At 37.1% G+C, this 10,294-nt stretch overlaps 1 long non-coding RNA gene across 1 annotated transcript; it reads right to left on the bottom strand.

Moving 5' to 3' along the window:
- Positions 1-4,506: 4,506 nt before the first annotated feature.
- On the bottom strand, positions 4,507-5,162 carry LOC131995385 (uncharacterized). Its single transcript, XR_009397450.1, has 3 exons — positions 5,024-5,162; positions 4,652-4,964; positions 4,507-4,567 (listed from the first exon to the last, which is right to left on the bottom strand). It is a non-coding gene; the product is annotated as an uncharacterized LOC131995385 (long non-coding RNA).
- Between the last annotated feature and the right edge of the window lie 5,132 nt (positions 5,163-10,294).

Genomic DNA, 10,294 nt, shown 5'->3' with positions numbered 1-10,294 from the left:
CGTTAGATTTTGGTAAATTTGCAAAAATGTCATTTGTCCACCTTATATATTACAGTTTGAATATATTTGCCCTAAATTTGGTTCAGAATTAGATATAGCTCCCACATTGTACTTATAAGGTAGGTGTAGAATATCATACATTCGGCGCCGCCCGACTTTGGCCCTACCTTACTATTTTTTGGTTAAGATTTATCATATCGATAGCAAAATGTGTTATTTAATCTAAACCCTTTTGGAATTTCCTAAAGTGTTAGCTAAAATTATTAACTAATTGGCATACATACCTACGAGCAATAGACAGATGCCAACATTTAAACAATTCTTTGTAGAATATCATGCATCCACTTTATGTACATTTTTAAAATATCATTAAATGTTATCATGTCATAGATATAGAGATGTACATATATGAAATTCAGTTCATTTATTTATCCTTTCAAATAAACTAAGAATGTAATATATTATCATTTGCATAGATCTAATCATACAAAGCAGTGGTTATTATTAAAATAACTATTATTATGTAATTAAAATAACTTCTTTATTATTATTCAATCATTTAAAATGCTATTTCATCATTACACATCCTCAAAGCATTAATTTTTAATTTGATTAAAAATAATAGAATTTTCTTGGGCAAAATGTTAAGTGAGGAACGATATATTGCCAAAAGTATTTCTCATATTAGATAATAGAATTTATTTCAATTCGGTTGCATTTGGCTAAATTAAATCGGAAAATGCAACAGGATTTTGATATCATTTCTTGGGCAGCATAAGTAATTTAAATATGTTTAATGTAAAATATGATTGGTATCATGGGTACCGACTAAAAGGGCTGCAAAATAGAGCAATACCCCACACCACCTAGTGTATGTAGTACTTTTTATATGTAAAACTTATCTCGGAATCTAGTCAGACTTTTATTTAGATACCAATTGAAATAGCAATTTAGAACCTTGTAAGATTTTCCTACTATAGGATAAAAGATTTGGATTTCCACATGTTTAAAATGCCATATCGGATAAAGGATTATGTGGGAGTTATATCAAATAAAGCACCTTATGCTAAATTTTGTAAAGATCGGACCAAAATTGTGGCTTCTACAGCCTTAAAAATCCAAATCAGATGAAAGATATATATGGGAGCTATGCCTAAATCTGAGCAGATTTTTATTAAATTTTTTACATACATTGATACTTCACAAAAACGACTACACGCCAAATTTGGTGAAGATCGGACCAAAATAGTGGCTTCTGCAGCCTTAATAGTTCAAATCGGATGAAAGATATATATGTGAGCTATATCTAAATCTCAACCGATTTTTATGAAATTTTGCACACATATTAGGATGCCAAATAAAACACCTCGCGCAAAATATTTTAAAGATCGGACGAAAACTGTGGCTTCTACAGCCTTAAAAAGCCATATCAGATAAAATATATATAAGGGAGCTATATCTTAATCTGAACCGATTTTTTGGAAATTCTGCACACATATGTAGCCCTCAAATAAAATACACATTGCCAAATTTTGTCAAGATCGGACCAAAATTGTGGCTTCTACAGCCTTAATAGTTCAAATCGGATGAAAGATATATATGGGAGCTATAACTAAATCTAAACCGATTTCGATGAAAATTTCCAGATACGTTAAGATCAGTAACAAAACAGTCCGTGGCAAATTTTGTACAGATCAGGTGTAAATTGGAGTTACTACGGCCATTGAAGTGGAAATCGGGCGATACATATATATGGGAGCTATATCTAAATCTTTACCGATTTTTATAAAAATTTTCACACATATGGAAACGTTAAATAAAACACCCCATGCCAAATTTTGTAAGGATCGGATTAAAATTGTGGCTTCTACAGCCTTAAAAGTCCACATCGGATGAAAGATATATATGGAAACTATATCTAAATCTTGACCGATTTTTATAAAATTTTGCACACATATGTAGACCTCAAATAAAATACCCAATGTCAAATTTTGTAAAAATCGGACCAAAATTGTGGCTTCTACCGCCTTAAAAACCATATCGGATGAAAGATATATATGGGAGCTATATCTAAATCTGAACCGATTCTTTTCAAAATCAAAAGCGTTTGTCCTTTGGCCAAAAAAAAGTAACATGTGCAAAATTTCGTGACAATCGGACAAGAAATACGACCTATACTTTGATTACAAGAATACATGGACTCACAGACGGACATGGCTTAATCGAAGCAGAAAGTGATTCTGAGTCGATCGGTATACTTATCAATGGGTCTAACTCTTCTCCTTCTAAGCGTTGCAAACAAATGCACAAATCTATAATACCCTGTACCACATTGGTGGTGTAGGCTATAAAAACATGTTAAAAGGCGTTAAGTTTGGCCGGGCCGAACTTTGGATACCCACCACCTTGGGTATATATGTAAAGCACCTTTCGTCAAAATCCGGTGAAAAATGCACAGCTATTGGGTTGCCTAAAAAGTAATTGCGGATTTTTCATATAGTCGGCGTTGACAAATTTTTTCACAGCTTGTGACTCTGTAAATGCATTCTTTCTTCTGTCAGTTATCAGCTTTTACTTTTAGCTTGCTTTAGAAAAAAGTGTAAAAAAGTATATTTGATTAAATTTCATTCTCATTTTTATTAAAAATGCATTTACTTTCTTTTAAAAAATCCGCAATTACTTTTTGGGCAACCCAATATATCGAAATATGTTCTGATTTGAACCAAATACTAAAAAGTACAAATCATTGTTCAATAGTGTGTGTGTGCAAAATTTCAGCCAAATTGGATAAGAATTGCTCCCTGTAGAGGCTCAAGAAGTCAAGACCCCACATAGGTTTACATGATAGCTATATTAGGCTATGGACCGATTTCAACCATATTTAGCACAGTTATTGGATGCCAAATAAAACACCTCATGCAAAATTTTAGCCAACTCGGATAAGAATTGTGTCCTCTAGCGGCTCAAGAAGTCAAGATCCCAGATCGGTTTATATGACAGCTACATCAAAACGTGGACCGATATAGCTCATTTACAATCCCAACCGACTTACACTTATAGAAAGTAATTGTGCAAAATTTCAAGCGGCTAGCTTTACTCCTTCAAAAGTTAGCGTGTTTTCGACAGACAGACGGACGGACAGACGGACGGACGGACAGACTGACGGACGGACAGACGGACGGACGGACGGACAGACGGACGGACAGACGGACGGACAGACGGACGGACAGACGGACGGACAGACAGACGGACGGACAGACGGACAGACAGACGGACGGACGGACGGACGGACGGAAAGACGGACGGACGGTCGGACGGACGGTCGGACGGACGGTCGGACGGACGGTCGGACGGACATGGCTAGATCGACTTAAAATGTCATGACGATCAAGAATATGTATACTTTACGGGGTCTTAAACGAATATTTTGAGGAGCTACAAACAGAATGACGAAATCAGTATACCCCCATCCTATGGTGGAGGGTATAAAAACAAACCGATCTGAACCATATACGATATGCATGTCGATATGCATGCGCCTTTTATGGCTTAAACCCTTAAATCGAGAAATCGGTCTATATGACAGCTATATTCGAATCTGGACAGATCTGAGCCAAGTTGAAGAAGGATGTCGAAGGGCCTAACATAACTCACTGTCCTAAATATCGGCGGCGTCGGACAATAAATTCGCCTTTTATGGGCCCAAAACCTTAAATCGAGAAATCGGTCTATATGGCAGCTATATTTAAATCTGGTCCGATCTGGGTCAAATTGAAGAAGGATGTCGAAGGGCCTAACACAACTAACCGTCCTAAATTTCGGCAAGATCCGACAATTAATGTGCCTTTTAGGGGCCCAAGACCTTAAATCGAGATATCGGTCTATATGGCAGCTATCTAACACAACTAACTGTCCTAAATTTCAGCGACATCGGACAATAGATGCCCCTTTTAGGGGCCCAAGACCTTAAATCGAGAGATCGGTCTATATGGCAGCTGTATCCAAATCTGGACCGATGTGGACCAAATTGAAGAAGGAAGACGAAGGCACTGACACAACTCACTGTTCCAAAGTTCACCAAAATCGGATAATAAATGTTGCTTTTATGGGAATAAGACCCTAAATAGTTAGATCAGTCTATTTGGGGGCTGTATAAAGATATAGTCCGATATAGTCCATATTCGAAATTCAGCTGCATAGGGCCTGTGCAAAGTTTCAGCTCAATATCTCTGTTTTTAAAGACTGTAGCGTGATTTCTACATACAGACGGACGGACATGGCTAGATCGTCTTCGATTTTTACGACAATCAAGAATATATATATACTTTATAGGGTTGGAAATGGATATTACGATGTGTTCATTCGTCGGTGGTGGGTATAGAAAACTATATGATTGTATTATAAGATTAAATAAATAACGCAGTGTAGTGCAGAAATTGGGCGAATATTTAAATGTAAAAAGTACTTATCTTACTTACCAGAGCTTTAAGTCCATCGCTGACCATAGGCCTGTTGTCTTTGCTGGATTCTGGATGCTTAACAAAATGTGTAACCAAATAAGTATTCACTTTTGCCAAAAAAAAAAAAAAACAAATATGTTGATGAACAAAAATGTAGACTAGTGTAAGTATTACGTCTATTTTATGCATACTAGTCAATGATTTGAGGGTCCAGATAATCTTAAAGTCCTTCTGACGTTTTACTTTCAAAAAACAAAAATTCTCATATTATGAGAATTGGCATGGTTAGGTATTTGAAACGATCAAAGAATTCCATTTGGTGCCTTGGTGGCGTATACGATATGGTCAACAGGAAAATTTACAGCTACAATCATTCGTCATGGTGCACCAAATTATTCAAAAATTCATAATTTCATGTTCTGGAGATGCTATTTCTTGGCTCTTTCGCGTAAGTCCTTAAATAAAAAATTATTGGGAAGAATGAGAGACATACGAACCCAATTCCTGAAAACGGAACATATTCCTTTAAATTAACTATTTAATAAGATATTCATTATATTTACCTTCGACAAAAATAACTTCCAACTTGTAATTCGCGGTTAGACAACTTAGTCACAGCAAAATTGCAAATATAATTTTCACAAATTTTTTCCAACAGAAAAAAAAGATATTTATTTGACACCACAAAATTTCTTACTGTTATTCAAATGTTGTTAAATATTGAAATTGTCTTTTTAAATGAAAAATTTTCTTTCTACACATAGATATTTGAAAATTCGATAAAAAATATTCATTATGCAGAGTAACATCAAACTAGAGTGGAACAATTTTTACACACCATAAAAGTCGATCTCCCTTTCACCCATAGGTAGGGAATTGTTACCTGATTTTGCCCAAATGATGTACATTGTTCTATGTTAAACCCCTTAATATCCTCCCCGAAAATTGGTCATTTATTATCTGATTCTCTTGAAATTTGGTGCAAGGGATATTCTCTTAACCCTCGAAATTAGTGGTGAAATTAATAGAAATCGGCTAAGATTTAGATATAGCTGCCATATATGTATATCGCCCGATTTTCACTTCTAGAGGCACTGCCAGCGCATTTATTGACACATCTTCACAAAATTTTGTTTAACGCTTTCCACGACGATTTTTACAATGTGTATAAAGTTTGTTTCAAATCGGTTCAGAATTAGATATGGCTCCTGTATATATGTTCGTCCGATTTGCAGTAATAATGTATTAAAATGGTCATTTGTTAAACGATTTGGTAGGAAGGATTTTCTCTTAACTCTCGACATTACTGGTAAATATCATAAAAATCGGTTCAGATTTAGATATAGCTGACATATATGTATATTGCCCGATTTTCACTTCTTGAGCCACTGCAAGCGAATTTATTGACCAATCTTGCCAAAACTTTGTACGACGCTCCACATCAAATGCAAAATTTTGCCCATGAACATTCCACTAAGGAGCGGGGGCAAACTTCTCACATATCAATAAGTGCAGCCCGATTCAAGTTTAAGCTCAATGAAAAGGACCTCCTTTTCATAGCCAAGTCTGAACGGCGTGTCGCAGTTCGACAACTCTTTGGAGAGAAGTTTTACATGGTATAGTACCTCACAAATGTTGCCAGCATTAGGAGGGGAAAACCACTGCTGAAAATTTTTTCTTATGGTCTCACCAGAATTCGAACCCAGGCGTTCAGCGTCATAGGCGGACATGCTTACCTCTGCGCTACGGTGGCTTTCCTCATCAACTACTACAATATCTTAGAAGTTTGCTCTAAATCGGTCCAGATTTATATATAGCTCCCATAGATATGTTCGCCCGATTTTGGGAAATATTGCAATAAAGTGCTCATTTGATAATCGATTCTCTTGAAATTTGGCAGGAAGGATTTTCTTAAGACTCTCGATATTACTGATGCATTTCATAGAAATCGGTTCAGCTCCTGAACGACTACCACAATATCTGATTAGGTTGTTCGAAATCGGTTCAGATTTAGATATCGCTCCCATGTATATATTCGTCAGATTTTGGCTAATTTGCAATAATGTTGTCATTTGTCCACCGTATTTGTTACAGTTTGAACATATTTGCTCTAAATTTGATACGGGTTGTTTAATAACCCATTCGCCGAGGTCTATCAAAATTGGTTTAGAAATGGATATAGCTCCCACATTGTACTTATAAGGTAGGTGTAGGGTATTATACAGTTGGCACCGCCCGACTTTTGCTCTTCCTTACTGTTTTTTTTTTTTTGTTTTTATAGCCACCACCGAAGGATGGCTTATATTCAATTTATCGTTCCGTTTGCAACACATCGAAATATCCATTTCTGACCCTATATTCTTGATCAGCGTAAAAATCTAAGACGATCTAGCCATGTCCTTCGGCTGTCTGTTGAAATCACGTTACACGTCTTTAAAATAGAGATATTGTGCTGAAACTTTGCACAGATTTTTGTTCATAAGCAGGTTAAGTTGGAAGATGGGTTATATCGGACTTTATATTTATATAGCCCCCTTATAGATCGATCCGCCGATTTAGGGTCTTAGGCCCATAAAAGCCACATTTATTATCAGATTTTGCTGAAATTCGGGACTGTAAGTTGCGTAAGGCCAACCGACATCCTTGTTCAATTTGGCCCCGATCGGTTCAGATTTGGATATAGCTGCCATATAGACAGTTCTCTCGATTTAAGGTCGTAGGCCCATAAAAGACGCATTTGTTGTCCGATTTTGCCAAAATTTTTGACAGTGAGTTGTGTTAGGCCCTTCGGCATCTTTGTTCAATTTGGGCCAGATCGGTCTAGATTCGGATATAGCTGCCATATAGACGGATTTCTCGTTTTGAGGTTTTGAGCTTATAAAAGGCGATTCTATTGTCCGATGTCGCCGAAAATATGGACAGTGAGTTAAGTTAAGCCCCTCGACATACTTCTGCAATATGACACAGATCGGTCCAGATTTCGATATAGCTGCCATATAGACCGATCTCTCGGTTTAAGGTTTTGGGCCCAAAAAACGCGCCTTTATTGTCCGATGTCGCCGAAATTTGGGACAGTGAGTTGTGTTAAGCCCTTCGACTTCATTCTCCAATTTGCCTTAGATCGGTCCAGACTTGAAAATTGCTGAAATATAAACAGATCTCACGATTTAAGGTCTTGCGCCCATAAAAGGAGCATTTATTACCCGATATCACTTAAATTAGGGACAGTGAGTTGTGTTAGGCCCTTTAACATTCTTGTTCAATTTGGGCCAGATCGGTTCAGATTTGAATATAGCTGCCATATAGACCGATCTCTCGGTTCAAGGTTTTGGGCCTATAGAAGGCGCTTCTATTGACCGATGTCGCCGAAATTTTGGACAGTAAGAAAAGTTAAGCCCCTCGACATACTTCTGCAATATGACACAGATCGTTCCAGATTTGGATATAGCTGCCATAAAGACCGATCTCTCGGTTTAAGGGTTTGGGGCCATAAAAGACGCATTTATTGTCCGATTTCACTGAAATTTGACACAGTGACTTATGTTAGGCTTGTCAACATCCGTGTCGTATATGGTTCAGATCGGTTTATTTCTAGATATAGCTACTTAAAAGACAAATATTTTGGTATACACAATTGAACAATGATTTGTATTTGGTCCAAATCGGTACATATTTTGATATTGCTGCTATGGGCATAAGGTATGTATTTTTCACCGGTTTTTGACGAAAGGTGGTTTACATATATATTCGAGGTGATGGGTATCCAAAGTTCGGCCCGGCCAATGCCTTTTTATTATACCCACCACCGAAGGATGGGGGTATATTCATTTTGTCATTCCGTTTGCAACACATCGAAATATCCATTTCCGACCCTATAAAGTATATATATTCTTGATCAGCGTAAAAATCTAAGACGATCTAGCCATGTCCGTCCGTCTGTCCGTCTGTCCGTCTGTCTGTTGAAATCACGCTACAGTCTTTAAAAATAGAGATATTGAGCTGAAATTTTGCACAGATTCTTTTTTTGTCTATAAGCAGGTTAAGTTCGAAGATGGGCCAAATCGGACTATATCTAGATATAGCCCCCATATAGACCGATCCTCCGATTTAGGGTCTTAGGCCCATAAAAGCCACATTTATTATCCGATTTTGCTGAAATTTGAGACAGTGAGTTGTGTTATGCCCCCTAATATCCTCCGTCAATTTAACTCAGATCGGTCCAGATTTGGATATAGCTGCCATATAGACCGATCATCCGAATTAGGGTCTTAGGCTCATAAAAGCCACATTTATTATCCGATTCTGCTGAAATTTGGGACAGTGAGTTGTCTTAGCCCCTTCGACATCCCTCGTCAATTTGGCTCACATCGGTCTAGATTTGGATATAGCTGCCATATAGACCGATCCTCCGATTTAGGGTCTTAGACCAATAAAAGCCACATTTATTATCCGATTTTGCTAAAATTTGGGACAGTGAGTTGTCTTAGGCCCTTCGACATCCTTTGTCAATTTGGTACAGATCGGTCCAGATTTGGATATAGCTGCCATATAGACCGATCCTCCGATTTAGGGTCTTAGACCCATAAAAGCCACATTTATTATCCGATTTTGCTGAAATTTGGGACAGTGAGTTGTCTTAGGCCCTTCGACATCCTTTGTCAATTTGGCTCAGATCGGTCCAGATTTGGATATCTGCAATATAGACCAATCTCTTGATTTAAGGTTTTGGGGCCATAAAGGGCGCATTTATTGTCCGATTTCGCCGAAATTTGGGACAGTGAGTTGTGTTAAGCTCTTCGACATTTATCTGCAACTTGGTCGAAATCGGTCCAGATTTGGATATAGCTGCCATATAGACCTATATCTTGATGAAAAGCCTTGGCCCAATAAAAGGCGCAGTTATAATCCGATTTCACTGAAATTTGACACAGTGACGTATGTTAGGCTTTTCGACATCCGGGTCGTTTATGGTTCCAAATCGGAACATATTTCGATATAGCTGCTATGGGTCATAAGGTATGCATTTTTCCCCGGATTTGACGAAAGGTGGTTTACATATATACCCGAGGTGGTGGGTATCCAAAGTTCGGCCCGGCCGAACTTAACGCCTTTTTACTTGTTTTTTTTTTTTTTTGCTTTGATTGTTCTGTAGCACCTCCCAGGAAAAATATCTAGCTACGCCAATGTTCAAATGCAATCGGTACACTTATCCACATGTCTATCTCTTCTTCTTATTAGCGCTGCAAAGAAATGCACAGAGCTATAATTGCCTATACCACATTGGTGGTGTAGGGTATAAAAAGGCCAAAAAAACTTACCTTTTCCTTTAAAGATGGAGGGTATAAAATATACGTCCTCAGCGAACTTAGCCCGCTTTTAGTTATTGCTTTTGAATTTGCTGACTATTGAATTCAATCTATTCAAGGGCATTCCAAGGACTTGATATTTTTTTGAGAGTCATCTTTTCAACCGTTTAAAATAAAACAACACTGCTACAATTAACTATTGAAATATTGAAATCAATAATATTAAAACAATTACTTTTTCCAGATTTGTTTTTTCTTTGTATATAAACGAATGTATTCATATTACATAAAATACACATTAGACTAACTACAATAGATATTCTTAAATATTTATTTACACATTAGAGTACAGAAGTAGAAGTTGATGGGGGAGGGGGGATAGGAAAAAGGTGTCGTTTATGGTATGCTGGTTATTTCAAGGCTTTTCACTCATACCTGCTCACTTAACACGAAGGCAATTCAATTGAATATTTCAATCAATTCAATGCCATGTTCCAATTCCCTTTCAATTTGAACATTCAATGGGCG

Source organism: Stomoxys calcitrans, chromosome 2 (assembly GCF_963082655.1).
Source record: "Stomoxys calcitrans chromosome 2, idStoCalc2.1, whole genome shotgun sequence".
NCBI classification, from domain to species: domain Eukaryota; kingdom Metazoa; phylum Arthropoda; class Insecta; order Diptera; family Muscidae; genus Stomoxys; species Stomoxys calcitrans.
This window is presented reverse-complemented; position numbering and strand designations above follow the sequence as displayed.